Source organism: Aegilops tauschii, chromosome 3 (assembly GCF_002575655.3).
Source record: "Aegilops tauschii subsp. strangulata cultivar AL8/78 chromosome 3, Aet v6.0, whole genome shotgun sequence".
In the NCBI taxonomy this organism is placed as follows: domain Eukaryota; kingdom Viridiplantae; phylum Streptophyta; class Magnoliopsida; order Poales; family Poaceae; genus Aegilops; species Aegilops tauschii.
In genome coordinates, this window is record NC_053037.3 from 270,917,101 (window position 1) to 270,939,662 (window position 22,562).

Genomic DNA, 22,562 nt, shown 5'->3' on the forward strand with positions numbered 1-22,562 from the left:
GCCCCAACAAGTTTGTATCCTGCTCATAGACGTGACAGCCACTATCCGGATACTCACGTATTTCCTGGTGCTTGTACACGGTGGGGTTTTTGCAATATAACTTTTCCGGCTCATGTGTGCGAATGATCATCAGTCTTTTGCCGCCGTCTGATTGAGCGAGAACCAATTGTGCTTCCCTGTCTTTGGCAAAGGTGGTGTGATTACAAAGGGCAGTAACTGTAGGGACACTACATCATATCAAAAAGGACAAGCATTGTTAATGTAAGATCAGCATTGTTCAGAGTATGAGTAGGATAATGCAAGAAACAACATTGATATGTCCCTGTCGGAACTGAGAGAAAAATACAGGGAAATGTATACTGGGTTCGAAAATATAGAAGTGCCATGCATGGTTATACTCATGTTATCTCGCAATCAATTCTTCATAGGAAACTACCATGTCATGCATGTTATGTAATCATGTTCTGTCCTCACAAACAAATTCTTCAAGGAAACTAACAGACCATGCATTGTTATATACTCATGTTCTGTGGGCAAAATTTTTGTGAGGATATTATTCTAGCCATTGATTGCTGAAGGGCGAATATAGGTATGTACACATTGTAAGCATTAAAAGATTTCACTACTTCCATATATAGAGTTCTCCATATGCACATTTACTTCCCTAATGTATGGTTAGATGAAACCAACAATGTGATGCATGTTTCCACATCATGAAAATGAGGAAACTAACATGGCTATTGATACACGCTCATATATAGTAGTATATATAACTATAAAATAAGGAGAATATCCATATCTTCCTAACCGTTTGATTATTCAAGGGTACAAATTGGCTGTAATGACATGTTCACAATCACATGAATTAACTCATTCTATATATAGCTGATTTACGGCGTCTCTAATACATTGCCATAGTTCTACTCAAATTCTGCTCAAACAGGGATATGCCAATCATAACAAAAAGTTCAAACAGTGTCATGACGTTATCATTAACATCAGACGAAAACAACTTACATGCGCCATCCCAGCTATACGCGGTGCCATCTGCTTTGTCGATCGCGTAGATGATGCCATTGTGTTCAATAGCATCACAGAAGTGCGTATCAGCTTTGACGATCCACTACGAGTTGAGTTGTCTCCAGTTAAAGAAGGCACCGGCGTAAAGATAGGCGAGTCCACGGTCGAAAAAGGCAATTAGCTTGAAGTCTACGTAATCCGCATGTCGTGTGGGCACTGGGAAGATTACAATCTTCTGCAAAACAAGGTCCGTCCAACTGACGTGGTAATCTAGATGACTTGGACCACGACGGTAAAACCATATATAATCCAACGGAGGAAGGATAATCTCATGGGAGGTCTGGAAGTTCATGAGCGCCAACTTTCTCCCGTCTTCTGTGACAGCAGCCATCCAGTGGGAGTTCATGCCAACCCATTACATACCTGCCAAGAAGTTCCAGGCAATGATGATCGGATCGAAGTCAAGGGAAATGATGTACGGCGACCCACTACATACCTACAAAGAAGTTTCGGCTAATGGAGGTCGGATTGAGGTCGAGGGGCATCATGTACGCCTCCATATCATGGTGAGCAAATCTCGCAAGACCAGATAGCAGCAAGCAGGGTGTCTTGAAAAGCTTAGGCCTCGCTTCGATGATGGCCGTGTGCATGTCCCTCGAGCATGCAGCCAGCTGCACGACGCTCAACATATCCATACACGAACAATAGAGGTCGAGGATGTCACTAGGGAGATTGCTCCAATCGCGGCTCATATGGATGATGCGCGGTTCGCGTTCGGCCATGGTGGAGTTTGAAAGGTGGGATTTTGGGGGCTTGATTTACGGGGGAGAAGACTCTCGGTGCTGGAGCGGCTAGCGAGGGAATAGTGGTACTGGGGAAGGCGAGCGAGGCGAGGGTATGCGGGGGCACAGTGAGATGATGAAGAGTGACCTCGGGATCTTAGGCGAGACGGAGATGGAGATGGAGTGGTGCTAGGGGAGGGGGAGACGAGGCGAGGCATGCTATACAGCGGCGGTGACAGTGACTGCACAGTGCACAAGGTGAGGCTGACTTTGGTAACCCGAACACGCCGCCTGGAGTAGTGTCACCTCAGGCGCATGGTCTTGTCACATCACTGTTAGGACCAGATGTATAAAATTTTGACCATCAAGTGTACCACAGTTGTACTACTACTAGTAGGAACATACAGAGTAGTACTGTATAGAGGAAATAGGTCTCCCGTGCTAGCATGCCTCTGGGTTCACTTCATCCTCCAGGTATCATCCATATTGCGAGCAGAACCAAATTCTCGTGCATGCGGAAGCACGAAGAAGGGCTTTTTCGTTTTTGAGGATAACCGCATATTCCTTAACCAGATAATGTTGTGTCTCCCACGCACGCACCAACATCCATCCAAACCAGCTACGACACATTTTTTTATATCTGTTTGCATAGGTCCCACCTGTTAGGAGGGGTGCAGAAATAAAAAGGAATCATAAAATGACCCACCACGGTGATTCGAAAGAGTGACCTCAACTAGCCAGTGGCACATGTAGCGCTAGAAGGATGGGCACGTACACGGACAGGTACCGCTCCTCAGTCTACCCGCATAGCCTTTTTGTTTAGTCTACCTAGCCGTCTAATCAGCTGCCTATAGGCCACTTCTCCCATTTACTTCTCCATCGGGAACCAATTTTCCTCGGCTTCTTCACCTCTCCTTCATCTTCATTTGCATCCAAACCCCACTGCATTCACATTGTTTTAACCTCTTCACATACTCCTGGAGTAATTCCGAAGCCCCTTTAAATAATCATCTTCTTCAATTAGACTAGCCATCTAATCTTAATTCTCCAAACCATAGCCCTCCGGTCTAGTGGTTCCAAATTGCGAAAGAGATCAAGATGCAGGTTTTTACCGTCCAACATGTCCTCGTCGAAGGCTCGTTGAGCATAGTTGCCACCGTCACTGACCACACAAGGGTTGTTCGGAAGTGGATCAACAATGTATCCAACTCCCTCCAAAAGGTAGAGATGAAGGTCATCGGTCTTGACGCAGAGTACACGGAGCGTGCCACTGGGAAGATCCAACGCGTTGCCGTCCTTCAGCTGTGCCTCGAAGATGATGTTTTGCTGTACCACATCATACATGCACCCTCCATACCAGGTGTGCTCCACAATTTCTTGACTCGGGAGGACATATAATTCTGTGGGGCAGCCATCGAAGGGGACAAATAGAAGCTGGCTCCATACAATGTTAATTTGAAAAGCATCGCTGAACTACAAACCAGGATAAAAATTCCTGTAGAAGATTATGATAAACAGACAACATCCCTATTCGACGTAGCAAATTTTTTGCTCGAAAAAATCTTCGGAAGGGTGACGAGATGCTGGCATTAAGGTCGTCTGGATGGGAGAATTATCCCTTGATGTACGAGCGGATAAAATATGCTGCCATCGATGCCCGTGTGAGTGTCGAGATAGCTATATGGTCCAAAGAGCTTGTTGCGAAGCCGTTTCCCAAAAAAAATGAGAACAACAACAAGAAGAAGAAGCTGCACAAGCAGCAGGGCATTATGGATGGATGAACTAGTTCCTCTCTTATAATAAATATTTCCTCTCTGTGTATATTGATATAGATGAACTACATCGATGGTGTGCATGTCTTTGGAACAAGTAGCAGCGTAGGTCCGCTTGACTATAAGGAACTATTTATACGCCTAGCTTTGTCTACTACTCCTTCCAGTGATCGGTATGCAATGCATGTGTCAGACATGACAGCTTGTCCATGGAAGTTAAACTATGGCAACCATCACATTTCATACACTGCCACTCGCGATTCTCATGACGCCGCTCCAACGCACGGCACGACGTCCCCCGACGTGCGCCTCACCCCTCTCGGCCACACCGCCCCTCTGCCTTTGTGCGCATGACATGTGGGCCAGCTGAAATGCGGCGAGCATCAAGTTTCTACCACAGCCACACGCGATTCCCACGACGGCGCTCGAACCCATGACACCACACGCCCCCGACCTGCGGCTCACCCTTCTCGGCCCCACCGCCCCTCAGCCTTCGGGAGCATGACATGTGGACCAGCCACCTACCGGGTCCACATGTTATTGACTCAAAGGCAGGTGTAGTAAGGCATTGAAGCTTAGTCCCGTGGGCCCCGAGAGGGAAATGTAACTCCTGCGCCAGGCCTTGTGGTGCTACCGCTGCACGAACTCGTGCCAAACTCGAGATTTGTTTCTTACTAGTAGGATGCCCGTGCGTTGCACGGAACATCAAGATGCATTTGTATGAGTAGTTTATCTTGTGGGAGAAAAGGATGAATGAGGGAAGGCCTTATTTGCAAATGTGGAGAGGGGTGCGGGTATCTTCTTGCAAAATTGCCATAGTTTCCTTGCATGGACATCTAGGGGCTGTTTGGATTGTGACTATGTTTGGCATATATTGCCACATTATTTTTGCCACACTTGCCTAACTTGAGTTGCTCAAATTGATAGCCACACTTTGGCTTGCCTAAGGGAATCTTGCCACACTTTTTGTGTCTATGACATGTGGGGTTCACTTCTCATAAAAAAATCTTGCCTTAGGTGTGGCTAGAACCAAACACCCACCTAACTTGATCAAACTTGTCTAAGGTGAGGTGTGGCAAAGTGTGGCAAGACGTGGCTAGAAACCAAACAGCCCACTATGCCTCATAACGCCCCGACGTCCAGCTGTGGCACCCTCGCCACGGCCCGGCCACCACCGGCCGAATCAACTCGAATGAGTGAGTCGCGAACGCCGCCGCAACAACGGCCAGCTGGGCATCTCGAACCACACCGATGCCCCTTCCCCGTAGCCGACCTACGCTGGCACGTGATCGCACGCGGTTGAGCCGCGCGTCAACATACGATGGCAGGAACGCCTCCAGGCTCACTGGCTCAACTACGTCGAGTACATCACGTTCGCAAACCACTATCCATTGAGCAGGTTGCTCCCGCCCACGAGCACACGCCTATACGTATCCAACATTCGAGCCTCGTCCCTGAGTGATACATCCTTGGGACGGTGTAAGCGGTTGGAATCTCGAGCCCAAGTCGAGCTATGTGCCCTGGGTAGATCACTGGCTCCCGCCTGAGCTCCCACCTGGTCGTCATTGTCGTCGCACCACCGACGATCGGGAGCAGCACCCTGCCGCTCATCCGAAGCACGAGCTAGTAAACATGCGTCGGCCGGGCAGAGACTTTTCTTGGCCACAAGCTCCATGGTCTCGTCCAAGATCGGTGTGGTACTACAGTCGAACATGCGGGTAAAATACTACGGGAGCAGCTGCATGTGCATGGCCCAGGCGCCGATGTTGGCGCGGAGGAGGTGGTGCTCGCTGGTGCCGCAGCGTGCTACATGGCTTAGGCAGGCACCTGTTGCGACGCTCTGGCGTTGGCACCGGCATTGTCCACACAGCTGATGATCCAGAGGAGGACGAGCAGGAAAGGGAAGGGTCTTGCATGCGTGTACAGATTCATGCAGGAAATTATTTCCTGGAAATACGGCCTTTGTTTACCTTTCTTTAAGGCTATAGATGACCCACACGAGAAAATCTATTATAACCGTTGGATGAAAATTAGTGGTGCGGGAGTACGGATCGCAACATGGGAGGCGAGCAGGCAAGCCTCATCCGCCGACCTACGCCTCACCCCTCTCGGTCCCACCGCCGCTCTGCTTTCGTGAGAATGACATGTGGGCCAGCCGCATTTAAGGTCCACATGTCATTGACTCATAGGTCGGTGCACTAAGCCACTGAAGTTCGGTCCCGTGGGCCCCGAGAGGGAAATGTAACTGCTGCGCCAGGCCTTGTGGTGATCCCGCAGTACGAACTCGTGCCAAACCCGGAATTTGTTTCTTACTACTACCAATGTGCCGGCCCTTTCGTTGCAATGGATCCAAAGTATCTATTTAATGGAGTGCACTCTAAACACATTATCTATTTATTTTTCTCCGACCTTTCCTAGCCATGCAACCAAGCCACATAAGCTTAATGGATTCCCCCCACATCATATTATTCATACTACGTTGACTGGAAAAAAGATAAATCACCCAAAACAAGATCTTCCCATTTTTTGTTCCTACGATGTTGTGTCGTGCACGTACCTAGTTGTATAGTGGTAGTAGTTGTAGTACAAACTTCGTAGTAAGAGTAGTAGTACGGAGTGCTCCTACTCTATCAACGGTCCCCATCTGACACCAAATTTCTTGGCTTCCGTGCTACAGCTAGATCTTCCCCTCCTTGCTTCTGTTTTCCAATGCGGCGGGCGGGGTGCGGTTTGCCGATAGTCGGTTTGCTCAACTGCGGTCCCACATGAAAGTGAAAATGCTAGGAAACACGCCTTTCCTAGCTATGTGGCATGCCGGACGGGCCATGGAGTACTCCCGATTCCCGTTGTGTAGGGGTGCGATGTGAACACAACATGCCTTTTCCTTTTACTAGCAATGTGCCCGTGCGTTGCGATAGATCCAAAGTAGAATAGTACTTGTTCACAAACTTGAAAGAAAACACTCTTGTTTTTATATACATATATACCACTAAAAATATATTACTTTTCACTCAAAAAATATTTCTCAGGCTGCTTTGATGAGGTGAGGGAGCGATGTGGTTGCTTTCAAGATAATAATGGTTTTTTGCAAATTGGAGCAGAGAAGTGGGCTATTTTTGCAAAAATGCCACAACTTACCTCACAACCATTAGATGCAGATCTAATGGTCAGAAATGACGGATGGCAGACACACCACCATCACCAACTGAGTCTTTTATAGGAGTAGAGAAACATGTGTAAATTGTAACCTTTGGTTTTGCTCCTTGGCACAATCTATAGATAGAAATAACGATTGGAAATGCTAGGGCGGGGCTTTTTCTGCCAGATAAGCAGAGTAGTAGCTAGGTTGGCGCATCGTCGGTTTGGTCACATGCGGTCCGACATGTTGTAGTGTTTCTAGCAAGATGCCCGTGCATTGCACGAAGTTGATGGAAAAGGTAAGCACAAATTATAAATTGACGGATGGAGTACTAGTTACAGTGACGCATATAATTGCCTCCAAATCTGAGCAAAGGGATCGCACATGTCTGTATTGACTGGAACGAGAATGCAATAGCGCAATGAGAATTAAGGCCACAATGATGCGATCGTAGTGGTGGTTACAGGAGGCAAGAAGAAAGATGCATCCATCAACGTACGACCTCCTCCTCCTCCTCGACTCAGTGCGTCGAGCCACCGACCGGCGGCTTAGCAGCGGCGGCTTTTGTAGTGAGGTCAAGGTGCTTCTCAGCAAAGGCGTCCAATGCTTCTAGCCGGTTGAGGATGGCCAACGTCGCAGCGTCCTCACTGGCCTTGTAGATACCTATGTACATGACTTCCTCGTACACGTGGATGTGTAGGTCGACGAGTTCTTGCAGGGCGAGGTGCCTCACGGCGAGCGCGACTTCCAGGTGGACATTCTTTGTTGCGTCGGCTGGTAGTCGCAGGGCCACCAGTGCTTGAAAGAGGTTCTCGCCATGGAGGCCGATTAGGGTGGCAGGCAATGAGGAGCCCGGGCACGCGGGCTCGAGGAGTACGGTGATGTCGTCCGTGAGCTTCTTGATGATGGTGAACTTGTTGATGGTGGCAACGATCATCTGGTCTAACTAAGAGTCGTAGCTGGCGTCGATGATGGCCATGAACTAGCCGTTTGCCAACACCGTCTGGAGAGATCCTCAGTGCCATGTCGCAAGCCGGCATCATGGACCATCTAGCACAGCCGCTGGCCGCTTGCGCGCATGACCACCATGGGTCTGGAGTGAGAACTTTTTCGCTTAGTGTAGGTGATTAGGTGCGTACGATGTGGTGGATGCATTGGAATGGAAGGGGCATCCTTATATGAGTGCAAACTACATTGCATTCACATCATGCTACCTCTTTTCCCCGTCCTCCTCCCATTACTTCCCTCATGCATTCAGGATGCTAATTGAAGGAGGATGCATCATTGGCCGTTCAAGACTTAGGGAACTGCTACCCTCTCCCTCGTCTGCATTAAAGCCGTATCGGGAACTGTCCTGGTTTACTAGTAGCTATAAAATCCAATAGTACTGCGACGCCCGCTGTCGGTGTGGAACGACACCTATGGGATCACAAGAATCCCTACTACGGTTGCCGGTGCGCGGGGTTGCGAGAAGAGCAGGGCTAGTAGACAGCACAAAGATCGTTTACCCAGGTTCAGGCCGCGAGGATGCGTAAAACCCTAGTCCTGCTTTGGTGGGTGTATTTCAGAGAGTTCTTGGGCTCTCGAACTAGCTGTGGTCAGGGCGTGGTTCGAAAGAGCCGAATCCTTCTTCAGTATTCCATGGGCCTCCTTTTATAGTCGAAAGGGGCTGCCACAGTGGCACACAGGAGGTGGAAAGGCGTACAGTGCCCTGAGCTTATCACTCATATTACAGCACAAGACGCATTTAATGTGTAGCTTAAGTGTCCCCTTGCTTTATTGGGGACGGGGGCGAGGCCCGTCCCGTCCGTCACCGCTCCTCCTTGCTTTGACACGCGCCCTGGCCAGCGATGCGTGCGGCGCCATGGACGCAAGCGGGCAGCTGAGGTGGCGCGATGGTGGAGCCTTCACGATAATCTGTATGCCGCCACGCAGGCGCTAGATGAGTTGGCCTGGGAGCTGCATGTTGCCACGCAGGTGCCCGCCCAGCTGGTTGGGCTGGCAGCTGCATGTGAACGGTGGTGGAAGCTTGGTTGGCGCGGGCCTGGCGTCGGCCCCGCTGGCGTCCTTGGCGAGGGCCTTGCCGGGTGGCCCGGCAAGGGTCTTGCCATGTGGCCCGGCAAGGGTCTTGCCGCGGCGCGTTGTCGTCCCCGGCAAGGACCTTGCCGGGGGTCTGGTGGCCTTCCTCGGCAAGGATTTTGCCGAGGATCGTTGTCCTCTAATCCTCATCTGATCTTTAATATGTCTTCACTAAGATCTGCATGCCACCACAGAGGTGCCTTCCCGAGCCCTGGCCCCATGTGGATGATGGCGTCGGGGACCGTGGGCTCAAGGGTGGCTCGCTCTGTTGGTGTGGGGTGAGCTGCCCCGGCAAGGGTCTTGCTAGGGGAACCTGCTTCGTCCCTCTGCTCTTTGTGGTCTTGGCCTTGGCGTTGCTCCGATTATCTTGGGCTTCGGTCTTACCTTGGCTCACCTCCCCTGTTCTGCTTGGCATGACAGTAGGCGCGGCTCCGACTGCCCGTGCACAGGTAAAGGGGTACAAAAGCGTGCCCCTCTTTTTGTACACCGACAGGAGCCCCCCGGGCCTGGGCCACACATAAGCGCGACACGTTGTTGGGCCAGGCCCAAAACGGTGCGCGGGCAGGTGGGGCGGTTTTTACCGCGGTAAGACTTTTCGTGCGCTGCGCTTCCCACGACCCGCGCACGCAGCACGGCATGGAGGGGCGTGCGTGACGTGGGCAGCATGCGTGGGGCGGTTTCCACACGCATGCATCACATCGCAGTAAAGAGGCGGCTCGCGCCTTCCCCGTAATGAGAGGGAGGCGTGGAGGCGCGGCTCATTTACTGAACGGGGCCGGGTCGCGGTCTTCAAGGCGTCCACTCCCCACGATCACGGGGGTGGGGAGAGGTCGCTTCACCCGTCCCCTCGGTTCTGCATGCCCGCCACGCGTCCCTCATGCGCCTGGGGTGGTAGGCGGTGGAGGCGGGAAACCGGGCTGTCGCTGGTTGGGGCAGCGGGTCGGTCCTGATTCCCTGCTCCTCTGGATACTGGATTGGCCGAGCGAGGCGGCCGAGCCCCGACCCTGCCTCTTTATAAAGAGGGGGAAGGGGGGATGGCGCCCCGCACTCTTCTGCCATCTATCTTCTCTTGCTTCTGCTTCTCCCTTTCACTCGCCATGGATAAGGGGAATCCTGGTCCCTCGACGGTGGCGGCGAGGGTCGCCGCTCGACAGCGCGTCCCTCCTCCTCCTGAGCCCGCGGTGGTGGAACCAGGCGCGAGGGGAAGGGGGAGGGGCGAGGCCGTGGGCGAGGCCGGGGCAGAGGCCGCAGCGCTCGGGGAAGAGGAGGACGGGGCGGCGCGCCGGCCTTGCCCCCGCCAATGATGCCCTTCCCGATGGAGGGCCACGTTGAAGACCAGCCTTGCGAGTTCTTCATCAGGCTGCGCTGGCCTCCGCGTCGTCGTCTTCGTCTCCCCGCCCCGTTTGCTCGGGTGATGGAGCGTGACCCGCCCCAGACCCTCAGGTTGCACATGAGGGGCTGTGGGAACGGGGGCACACGGGTCGACGTCGACTTCCCGGCTCCTCGGGTTATGTACCTCCGCCGTGGATGGAAGTCGTTCGCTCGCATCCACAGCCTGACGGCAGGGCTCGTCCTCTACTTCAAATTAATGGAGGACGGCCTGCTCTCCGTCAAGGTCTTTGGAGAGTTTGGAACTCGCCTGAAGTGCTGCGTGGAGAGCTCCTCTGATGGAGATTCCGACGATGGAAGCTCTTCCTCGAGCGAAAGTGATGAGGAGGAAAGCGGGGCAGACAACGGGGATGAGTCCGACTAGGCATCGGATGCCCCGCGCCTGGGCGGGTGCGGCAGCAGCAGCATCCGCACCTGGCCGCTCCTCCGGCAGGGTTTTGCCGGGGGTGGGGCCAGCTCCTTGAACTTCTCGGGGCCGTCTCCTTGGGCGGCTAGCGTCGGGAGGCTGTGGGAGAGGAAGAGGGCGGGCGGCAAGGCTGTCAACTCGGAGTACGCGGGCACCAACGCCTTCATCGCGTACTGCCGGTCCTGCCGCCTCGTCTTCCAGTGTAACACCCCGCATGTAACTTGCCATATTTGTAACTCCGACTCTTGCCATTTCCGGCTATGTGTTATGATTTTCCCTCCGTTGTCGGGTTTCGTCTTTCGTTTTGTATTTTGTCATGTCTTGCATTTTCATATCATGTCATCATGTGCATTGCATTCGCATACGTGTTCGTCTCATGCATCCGAGCATTTTCCCCGTTGTCCGTTTTCCAATCCAGCGCTCCTATCTCCTCCGGTGCACCCCTCTTGTTTTCTTTCGTGTGCATGTGTCAAACTTTCTCGGAATGGACCGAGGCTTGTCAAGTGGTCTTAATATACCACCCGGAGTCTACCGGTCAAGTTTCGTTCCATTCGGAGGTCGTTTGGTACTCCAACGGTTAACCGGGCATCCGCAATGTCCATTTGAGTGTCCAGCAAAAACCCCCTCCAAAACCAGCCCAAAACCCACCAAACTCACTTCCATGCTCTAGGTCGTTCGATCACGATCGTGTGGGCGAAAACCGCACCTCATTTGGAGTGTCCTAGCTCCCTCTACCTATAAAACTCCATCTCCCCCGAAAAACGGAATCGCAGACGAACCCTAGCTCCTCCCTCCGCGCCGCGCCGGACGCGTCCGCTCCGGCCGGACAACGTCCGCCGCGCCACCCGACGCATCGCAGCGCGCCACGTCACCCTCTCTCTCTCTCCTCCCGCGGCCCGCCGGAGCCCGTCCCCGGCCCCCGCGGCCCGAGTCCGCGCCGCCCGCCGCGCGCGCCTCCCGCCGGCCGGTCCGCCGCCGCGCCCCGCCTCCGGCGACCCGCCGACCCCGCCGCCGCAAGCCCGACCGCCGCCCCGGCGCTGCCGCCCCGCCCGACGCCGGCGACTCTCCGGCCTCGCCTCCTCCTTCCTCCGGCCGCCCCGGCGAGCTGCTCCACCACCCCGTCGAGCTCCCTCGAGCGAGCCCGAGAACAGCCCTCGATCCGATCGGATCTGGTGAGCGTTGACTTTCTCGCGACCCGTTTTTTTCTCTAAGTCTGTAGCCCCGATTCGCGCGTGTAATATGTCAAATTGTTCGTCTCGTGATGCTCTTCATTTTGTTCAATTGCACCATGTTCATTAGAGGTCATCTTGATGCCCAAATCTCTATTGGAAGAGGGCTAGTTGCTGTTATTCTCTGGTTCTTATCAGAACATGGAGATTTGTCATTTTTGTATCATTAAATTTGTGCATCTTTTGAGCATGAGCTATACATGTGTTTTGAAGTATGCCATGTCATATTTCTAGTGGTGTAGTCCATGTATTTTTTTGATCTCTGTGGTGACTAGCACAAGCATGCAAAGTAGGCCCCGTAATATTTCTGATTTCAGGGACTTGGTGATTTCTCCAAGTGTCTGCTGTAATTTTGTTGCCATGTAAACTTGATGCTACAGAGAGATCCATGCATATTTTGGAGATGTTCATTAAGGATGTTTTGTAGCTATAGTTGTAATTGATCCATTCCTGCAATTGGTTGCAATTATGGAGTATCATAGAATGACCCAATCTTGCTCTACTTTTGGTATAAAATATTTCTGGCAGATTCTTGACATGATTTGCATTCTTGCCAAGCTTATTGTAGTTGATCCATACATGCTATGCAATTGTTCTTGCCATGGATAGCTTAATAAACATGCCATCTTGCTGTAGGTATGCTTGGTTTGTCATGCATTGCTCTGTAGTGAGTGCATCAAGCTCACAAAGAGGCCTACATATTAATATTTCTGCCATGCTCTGTTTTCTGCTCTGAAACCTGATAACGGAACTTGCTATGTTAACATGCTTTCCATCATATCTTCTGGTCCTTTTTGGCTTATGGTCAGTAAGGGACTTTTGACATGTGCTTTTAGTAGAACACTACCATACCTTGTCCTGCTATGTTAAGTTCCTGTAGCATGTTGATTTTGTGCTCTGAACATTGCTACCTGATGCTGATTTCTGCCATGTCCAGTTTTTCACTAAGTCTGTGAACCTGTAATCTTTTGCACTTTTGCCATGCTTGTTTGAGCTTGATATGTTGTGAACTAGCCGTAGCTCAGTGTTCATCTTTTGTCAAGAATCTCCTGTAGATTACTGCCATGTGCTTTGTTGCTATGTTTGGGTGTGTAGCATTGTTGCTTGTTGCATTTTAAGTGCTATCTTGCTGTTTATCGCAGATTCGTGTCATTCTTGTTTTGCTTGCCATTTGCAAACCGTGCATCCGATTCCGGTGATCTTTATATCGATTTCGACCGAAATCATCCCATCTTTCCAGTGGCATGCTTGGTTTGCCAAGTTACTGCCATGTTCATCATTTTCCTTCCGGAGCACGCATATGCATCGCATATCATATCTTGCATATCATACATGTTTTGCATCATGTTGCTTGTGCATTTCTCGTTGTTGATTGTGGTTCCGTTTGTTTGTGTTCTTGTCTTGGGTAGAGCCGGGAGACGAGTTCGTGAACGAGGAACCTGTCGAGTACGCTTACGAGGATCAAGCTTTCGACAACTCTGAGAACCTTGCAGGCAAGATGACCACCCCTCGAAATCACTTCTATCTTTGCTTTGCTTGTTGTTCGCTCTATTGCCATGCTCGCTACCTATCACTTGCTATATCATTTCTCCCATTTTAGTCATGTCAGCCCCTAACCATCCTTTCCTAGCAAACCGTTGTTTGGCTAAGTTACCGCTTTTGCTCAGCCCCTCTTATAGCGTTGCTAGTTGCAGGTGAAGTTGAGGTTTGTTCCATGTCGGAACATGGATATGTTGGGATATCACAATATCTCTTATTTAATTAATGCATCTATATATTTGGTAAAGGGTGGAAGGCTCGGCCTTATGCCTGGTGTTTTGTTCCACTCTTGCCGCCCTAGTTACTGTTATACCGGGATTATGTTCCTTGAGTTTGCGTTCCTTACACGGTCGGGTGATTTATGGGACCCCCTAGACAGTTCGCCTTGAATAAAACTCCTACAACAAGACCCAACCTTGGTTTTACCATTTGCTACCTAAGCCTTTTCCCCGGGTTTTCGCGAGCCCGAGGGTCATCTTTATTTTAAACCCCCGGACCAGTGCTCCTTCGAGTGCTGGCCCAAACTGGGCGATGTCCGGCGCCCCCTGGGCAACCAGGGTCTATGCCAACCCGACGTCTTGCCCATCCGGTGTGCCCTGAGAACGAGATATGTGCAGCTCCTATCGGGATTTGTCGGCACATTCGGGCGGCTTTGCTGGTCTTGTTTTACCATTGTCGAGATGTCTTGTAAACCGGGATTCCGAGACTGATCGGGTCTTTCCGGGAGAAGGTTTATCCTTCGTTGACCGTGAGAGCTTATGATGTGCTAAGTTGGGACACCCCTGCAGGGTAATATCCTTCGAAAGCCGTGCCCGCGGTTATGAGGCAGATGGGAATTTGTTAATGTCCGGTTGTAGATAACTTGTCACTTGACCCAAGTAAAATACATCAAGTGCGTGTGTAGCCGTGATGGTCTCTTCTCGGCGGAGTCCGGGAAGTGAACACGGTCTGTGTTATGTATGACGTAAGTAGGTGTTCAGGATCACTTCTTGGTCATTGCTAGATGACGTCCGTTCCGTTGCTTCTCTTCTCGCTCTCATTTGCGCAAGTTAGCCACCATATATGCTTTTGCCGCTGCAGCTCCACCTCATTGCACCATCCTTTCCTACCAGCTTAAATAGTCTTGATCTCGCGGGTGTGAGATTGCTGAGTCCCCGTGACTCACAGATTCTACCAAAACAGTTGCAGGTGCCGACGATGCCAGTGCAGATGATGGCGTCGATCTCAAGTGGGAGTTCGACGAGGAACGTGGTCGTTACTATGTGTCTTTTCCTGATGATCAGTAGTGGAGCCCAGTTGGGACGATCGGGGATCTAGCATTTGGGGTTGTCTTATTTTCATCTGGATTTTGACCGTAGCCGGTCTATATATGCTTGTATTTTGGATGATGTATGATATTTATTCATGTATTGTGTGAAGTGGCGATTGTAAGCCAACTCTTTATCCCATTCTTGTTCATTACATGGGATTGTGTGAAGATGACCCTTCTTGCGACAAAACCACTATGCGGTTATGCCTCTAAGTCGTGCCTCGACACGTGGGAGATATAGCCGCATCGTGAGCGTTACATCCAGCTCTTTTCCCGGCACCGTCATCACCGGCCTACCCGTGGGCGGCCACCGAGGTGTTCTCTTAGTGCTTTCTGCTGCTCGTAGCTCGCCTAGGCGCCCCTTTTGTCCTCTCGCCTCCTTGGCCTACCTCCTGAGGAGAGGGACAAGAAAGGAATCACGGGCACCTTATCTCTTTTTTAATCTGTAAGCCTTCGGGCCTTGTTAAATTTAAAGCTTGTAATCCCCTTTGTTCATGTTTTTCATTTCGTACGAACTGTACCTGTATGGGATGTTTTTAATAAAAAAGGGATGCTTGCCGGGTTTTTCGTTCGTGGGTAAATCCCGCGACAAGGAGTGAATCCTTGTTATTGTTTAAGATAAACGTTTTTCGCCCGGCAACAGGCCTTGCCGTCCCCCCCACTCCACTCGACCGTTCTCACGCTCTTGGCGGAGGCAGGGATGAAGTGGGCTTTAGGCTCCTCATTCTACCTCCTTGCCGCCGCGGCTACAACCAAATCCGTACCCAGGAAATAATCTTAGGTATAGGAAAAAGGGGAGCACGGCAGCCTAGAGATAAAAACGAGGTTTCACATGCCCCAGTCCTGTTCCGAAATGCATGACAGAGAATAAAAGACTTATCTGGATCTGCAGCCCCCGGCAACCTTGTCTTGCCGCGGTTGGACCCCCGTGCTTGCAGCCCCCGGCAACTCTGGTTTACCGGGGTCGGGATGCCGGTCCGTTTCCCTTCTTCCAAGTAGCTCAGCAAAAGTGCTCATGTGCCCTGCGAACCAAAGGAGGACAGAAAAGAAACAGATTGACGCGCACTCGACCTCTAGGCTAGGGGTTAGTCGCCGCTAAGCACTATTAACCCTAACCAAGGAAGAGACTCGACCTAGCATGCATGCTATGACTTACGACGCCTTATGGGTAAAACTTGCGAAGATGCTCGATGTTCCAGGAGTTGCTCACTGGGACGGCATCTTCGGTCTCCAGGCGGACTGTGCCGGGCCTGGTGACTCGTATTACCCGATAAGGGCCTTCCACCTCGGCGTCAACTTGTTGGTATTCTTGGCCGACTGAGCGCGCCGAAGGACAAGGTCGCCTTCCTCAAAGCTTCGGGCGTGAACCTTATGGCTATGGTAGCGGCGCAAGGCTTGCTGGTAGCGCGCTGCTCTCACAGCCGCCCGAAGACGATCTTCCTCAAGGAGCGTCGCGTCATCTTGGCGCAACTACTCTTGCTCAAGATCATCATAAGCGAACACTCAAGGTGACCCGTATATGAGTTCCGTGGGGAGAACTGCTTCTGCCCCATAGACCAGGGCAAAAGGTGTCTGGCTGGTGGCTCGATTTGGCGTCGTCCTGATCGACCAAAGAACCGCCGGCAACTCATCAATCCAGCGCCTTCCACTCTTGTGCAGCTTGTCAAAGGTGTTCGTTCTCAGGCCTCGCAACACTTCAGCATTTGCCCTCTCCGCTTGGCCGTTGCTCCGTGGGTGTGCCACGGAAGCAAAACAGACCTTGCTACCGAGGTCTTGAATGTACTGCATGAAGGTGTGGCTTGTGAACTGCGTGCCGTTGTCGGTGATGACTCTGTTTGGCACACCAAAACGGTAGACCAGTCCCTTGAAGAACTTGACGGCTGACTGAACAGTCACCTTTCTCACTGCTTCCACTTCCGGCCACTTTGTGAACTTGTCGATTGCAACGTACAAGTACTCAAAGCCCCCGACAGCGCGGGGGAAAGGGCCCGGTATATCGAGCCCCCGGACCGAGAATGGCCAGGAGAGAGGGATTGTTTGAAGGGCTTGAGCTGGTTGATGAAGCTTCTTTGAATGGAACTGGCACGCTTCACACTTGGTTACTAGTGCCGTCGCATCCTGGAGGGCGGTGGGCCAGAAGAAACCTTGCCAGAACGCCTTTCCGCAAGGGCCCTCGACCCTATGTGGGAGCCACATATGCCTCCATGTATCTCCGCCAATAGCTCCAGTCCTTCCTCCCGGGGGATGCACTTTAGTTTCACACCGTTCGGCCTTCTCCTGTATAGGACGTCATCGACGAACTGGTACAGGGCGGACCAACAGGCTACTTTCTTCGCTTCTTCCTGCTCCTCAGGAAGCTCCCCTGTTTGGAGGAATTGGACGGTATGCTGCATCCACGCCGAAGCCTGGGGCTCGACAGCAAGGACCAAAGGCATCTCTTCCGCCATGGGAGCGGCTGTCTCTACGGCCAGGGCTTGACGCCCTGCCGGAGCCACTTGTTCTTGGGCAGGCTCAGCATCCGCGCCAGCACCCTTGCTGGCAGCCCCAGGGGCTCGGTAGGAAAGTACTTGCCGGGACCTGATTTCCTCCGCTTGTTCTGCCCCGCTGATGGTTCGACGGATGGTTGAGTTAACCGGAGCAAAAAGGTACCTGGTTCCACAGGTAGCTTGAATGCGGTACACTTTGACAGGTAATCGGCGATGTCGTTCTTCGCTCGGGGGGTGTGCTCCGCTTGTATACCGTCAAAGCGATCCTCCACCTTCCTCACCTCATCTACGTAAGCTTCCATCAATAGGCTCTGATAATCCTTGTTGACCTGTCTGACAACGAGCTGCGAGTCACCCCTGACGATGAGGTTCCTAACCCCGAGGTCTGTCACGATCCTGAGACCGGCAAGCAATCCCTCATACTCAGCAGTGTTGTTGGTGGACATCTCCCTGGGGAAGTGCATCTGGATCACGTACTTGAGGTGCTCTCCGGTGGGTGCGACGAGCAGCACACCGGCACCGGCACCTTGCAGCAAGAAAGCCCCATCAAAGTACATGATCCAGTCGTGGTCTGCTTCCTTGCCGGGGAGAGTGGTCTCCTGGATTTCTTCGTCAGGCGTCAAGGTCCATTCTGCAATGAACTCTGCCAAGACTCTGCTCTGAATTGTCGAGGTACTTCCAAACTTTAAACCAAAGCTTGACAGCTCCAAGGCCCATTCCATAATCCTTCCAGTTGCATCTGGGTTATGCAGTATCCGTTGTAATGGGAGGCGGGTGACGACTGTGATCTCGTGGGCTTGGAAGTAATGACGCAGCTTCCTCGAGGCCATAAGGAGGCCGAAGAGCAATTTCTGCACACCGGAGTACCTCGATCTAGCTCCCTGCAAGAGGGAGCTGACAAAGTAAACCGGGTGCTGCATCATCTTCTTCTTCTGCACCACCTCACTTGACTGCGCGGGCACTGCCTCGGCGGCATTAGACCCTGCCGGGAGCCTTGCCTTGCCGGCACCAGGCCCTGTCAGGGGAATTTCGGGCTTGCCATCCGCTGGTTCTGCCGCCGTCACTGCCTCCTTGTCGACCTCCCTCTGTGCCACCAGCGTGACGCTGACCACTTGATTCGTCGCCGCCAGATACAACAGCAACGGCTCTTGTGGTTTAGGCGCAACCAGTATTGGCATGGAGGAAAGGTATTTATTCAGATCCTGCAATGCTGCCTTGGCTTCTGGGGTCCACTCTATTGGGCCTGCCTTCTTCAAGATTTTGAAGAAGGGTAGGGCGCGCTCGGTGGACTTGGAGATGAATCGGCTCATGGTGGCAACGCAGCCGGTGAGCCAACGCACATCCTTGATCCGCTTGGGCGCCTCAATCTGCTCAATAGCCTTGATCTTGTCTGGGTTTGCCTCGATCCCGCGCAGCGACACAAAGAACCCGAGAAGCTTGCCAGATGGAATGCTGAAGACACACTTCTCAGGGTTCAGCTTGAGGTTGATCTTGCGCAGGTTAGAAAATGTCTCTTCCAGATCTTGCACAAGAGTTGGCCCGTCCTTGGTTTTGACCACTATGTCATCCATGTAGGCCTCCATATTTCTATGGAGCTGAGGTTCAAAACCAATATGGACTACTCTTGCGAACGTTGAGCCAGCACTCTTCAACCCGAAAGGCATCCGTAAAAAGCAATACGTACCACACGGGGTGATGAATGATGTCTTTTCTTCATCCTCTCTCGTCATGAAGATCTAGTGGTAGCCCGAGTAGGCGTCGAGGAATGATAACAGATCACACCCGGCTGTGGAGTCAACAATCTGGTCGATGCGCGACAATGGGAAGGGGTCCTTAGGACAAGCCTTATTGATATCTGTGTAATCAATACACAGTCTCCACTTCCCATTCGCCTTGCGCACCACTACCGGATTGGCCAACCACGTCGGGTGGAGCACTCCTCTCACCAAACCTGCCGCTTCCAATTTCCTGATCTCCTCGGTGATGAACTCCTGCCTCTCCAGAGCCTGCTCTCTGACCTTCTGCTTGACGGGCCGCGCATGGGGGCAGATAGCTAGGTGGTGCTCAATCACCTCCCTGGGAACACCGGGGATGTCGGATGCTTGCCATGCAAACACGTCGACATTTGCCCGGAGGAAGGTGACGAGTGCGCCTTCCTATTTGCTGTCGAGGGTGGAGCCTATGGTGAAGGCCCCTCCCGTGCCATCCTCCCTGGCGGACACCTTCTTGGTTTGTGGTGGCTCGACTCTAGATCTCTTGCTCTTGTCGGTAGAGCTCTCTGGCACGTCCTCGACGGCAGCACAACACTCCGAAGAGGTGCGCTTGCCGGAGTGGGTGCGAGAGGTCGTGCCGAGCTTTTCCCTCCCTTCCGGGGCTTCAGCGGCAGGAGCTGCTGAAACTGCCTCCCAGTAGAGTTGGTCGGCGCAAATCAATGCGTCCTTCTTCTCGGAGGGGACGGAGATGATGGTCAATGGCCCGGGCATCTTTAGCATGTTGTAGGCGTAGTGTGATGCCGCCATGAACTTGGCTAGTGCCGGGCGGCCAAGGATCCCGTTGTAGGGCATGGGGATCTCGGCCACGTCGAAGACGATCTTCTCCGTCCTGTAGTTCAACTCTCCTCCAAATGTCACGGGCAGTGTGACCTTTCCCTTCGGTTGGCTCCTCCCCGGATTGACCCCTTGAAACGTGCCCGTTTCCTCGAGGTCTCCATCAGGGATTTGCAACCTTTTGATCACGACGGGGGAGAACAGGTTCAGGCCGGCCCCGCCGTCAACCAACAACTTGTTCACCCTGAGGTTGTGTATTGTTCGTGAGACCAACAATGGGAAACACCCGACCACGGTAGTGCGGTCAGGGTGGTCCTCGGCGTCAAAGATGAGGGGCGTGCTGGACCACCTCAGCGGCTTCTGAGCGTCGAACGATGGCTCTGCTGCTGTAATCTCACGCGCCCACTGCTTGAGCTGGCGGTAAGAGGTATGCAGCGAGGCGCCGCCATCGACGCACATGGCCTCCGTAGCCTTCTGGAACCCTTGCTCACCAGACTCGTCATCCTCGTCGTGGTCATCGTCTTCTTGTTTCTTGTCGCGGCCCCGGGCGGGCCTCTCTTGCCGGTTGTCCTTGCCGGGGCGGCCTCCTTGGCCGCCATGCTTCTTGCCGGATCCCTCAGCACCGTCCTGGTCCTTCTCCTTGTCCCGCCTCTCGTACTCAGCCTTTTGCTTCTCAGCAAGCACCTCGACTTGTCGGCAGTTCTGGAGGTCGTGGCCCTTGGTGCGGTGGATCTTGCAGTATTGTTTGCCGGAGCTTCCTGGCTTGTCGGTAGCCGCCAAGGCCCGGCAGGCGGCGCACCCGGCAATCTCCTTGCCGGGGGCGTTTGCCTTGACCTTCTTGCCGGCACCGGTGTCGTGAGATCCCTCTATGGCAAGCACGACCTTGCCTTTGCGTTTCCTGTTGCAACGACGGCCCTTCTTCGTCGGGGTAGTGGCGTCTTCATCGGTAGAATCAGTTTCCGCGTCGGCGTCTTGGCCGGGGTACTTCCTTCCCTCTTCAGCCTGGGCGCACCTATCGGCCAGAATGTAGAGCTCGGCCACATCCTTAACTTTGGTCATCGCCAGCTCTTCGCGCATCTTGCGATTGCGCACGTTCTGGTGGAACGCGCTAATCACAGCGGCGGGATGAACGTCGGGGATGTTGTACTGCACCCGGCTGAATCTCTGGATGTACTTGTGCAGGGTCTCCCCTTCCTTCTAGGGAATGATATGCAGATCACTGGCCTGGCCATGAGCTTGGTGGCCTCCTGTGAAGGCGCCAACGAACTCATGGCACAGATCCGACTAAGAAGAAAGGGAATCCAGCGGCAAGTGCATCAACCAAGACATCACATTGGGCTTGAGCGCCGGTGGGAAATAGTTGGCAAGCACCTTGTCGTCGCGAGCTCCAGTAGCCTGCATCGCGATGGTGTAGATGGTGAGGAACTCAGACGGATGGGTCTTGCCAGTGTACTTCTCGCCGAGGTCGGGCTTGAACGTGTGGTGGGATGGCCACTAGACTGCCGCAGCTCACGGGTAAAGGCCGGGCATCCCACCTCGTAAGGTAGGCCGCCGGAGCCCCCCGGTGCCGGGTGGTCCATAGCGGGTCCCGCCCACTTGTCCGACTGGCGGCGCGTTTCGCGCCGACGCTCGACGGTGGTTCGAGCATCTTCATGAGCTCGTTCCCGAAGGACCTGGCGCTGGTCGCGGAGGGTCTGCGGGTCGGACGACGCTATGGAGATGTTATCACAAACGTCGTCACGATGGACCGACGCCCGCGGCGGCTGGCGAGGAGAAGGAGAGTGCACCATGGCCGCAGTTCCCCCGGTCCTCCCGGCGCCAGCATGTGGTGGCTCGGTGGAGCGCCGACCCTAGGGCCCCGCCGGTCGCGGATCGTCTTTGTTGGCGACGGCGATGAGGCTCCGGATGGTGGCCCTCCACTCGTCGAGCTTCTCCGCAGCAGGAGGGAAGTCGAGGAGCAGCTGCGCGCGCGCCAAAGCCTCCGCTGGCGTGGGCAGCGGTGACAGCTGCGTGGATCACGGAACCCTTCGACTTCTAACTACGTTAGAAGGAGCTCCATTACGACCCAGCGGCTGCGTGCCATTTTCGCCAGCGCTTCGGCGAGCGTGCTGAACCCCTTCATCTTGCGGATGACGCACAGGGCTCTTCCCACGGCGGTGCCCAGGGTCACCAACGTGGTGACGCTGCTCGGCGCGCACACCATGGGAAGAGCACACGGTGGTCGCCGGTGTGGGCAACCTGGAGGTCGCTGCGCCACTCGGAGGTGGCACAACGACACCCCTGGAGGCCCTGCGCCGCCTGCGGGGGCCCCAGCTCCGTCTTTGGATCCGGCGACGTGTAGCCGGTCCTCTGGCGCGCGAATGACGCTGCTCGCCAGGCTCCGACTGCCTGGGCGATGCTGGTGCTCGCGGACCGCGGCCCGGGTCCTGTCTGCGACCGGTCCACTGCTCGTCCGCACCGGCACGGGCCGTTCGGCTCGCAATGAGCCGATTGCCATGGCCGTCTTCTTCTTAGGAGCCATGGCGACGAAGAACTGCTAGGCTAACTACTATTCCAGATTCTCACAATTGCGCCCCCTACCTGGCGCGCCAAAGATGTCGGTGTGGAACGACACCTATGGGATCACAAGAATCCCTACTACGGTTGCCGGTGCGCGGGGTTGCGAGAAGAGCAGGGCTAGTAGACAGCACAAAGATCGTTTACCAAGGTTCGGGCCGCGAGGATGCGTAAAACCCTAATCCTGCTTTTGTGGGTGTATTTCAGAGAGTTCTGGAGCTCTCGAACTAGCTGTGGTCAGGGCGTGGTTCGACAGAGCCAAATCCTTCTTCAGTATGCCATGGGCCTCCTTTTATAGTCAAAAGGGGCT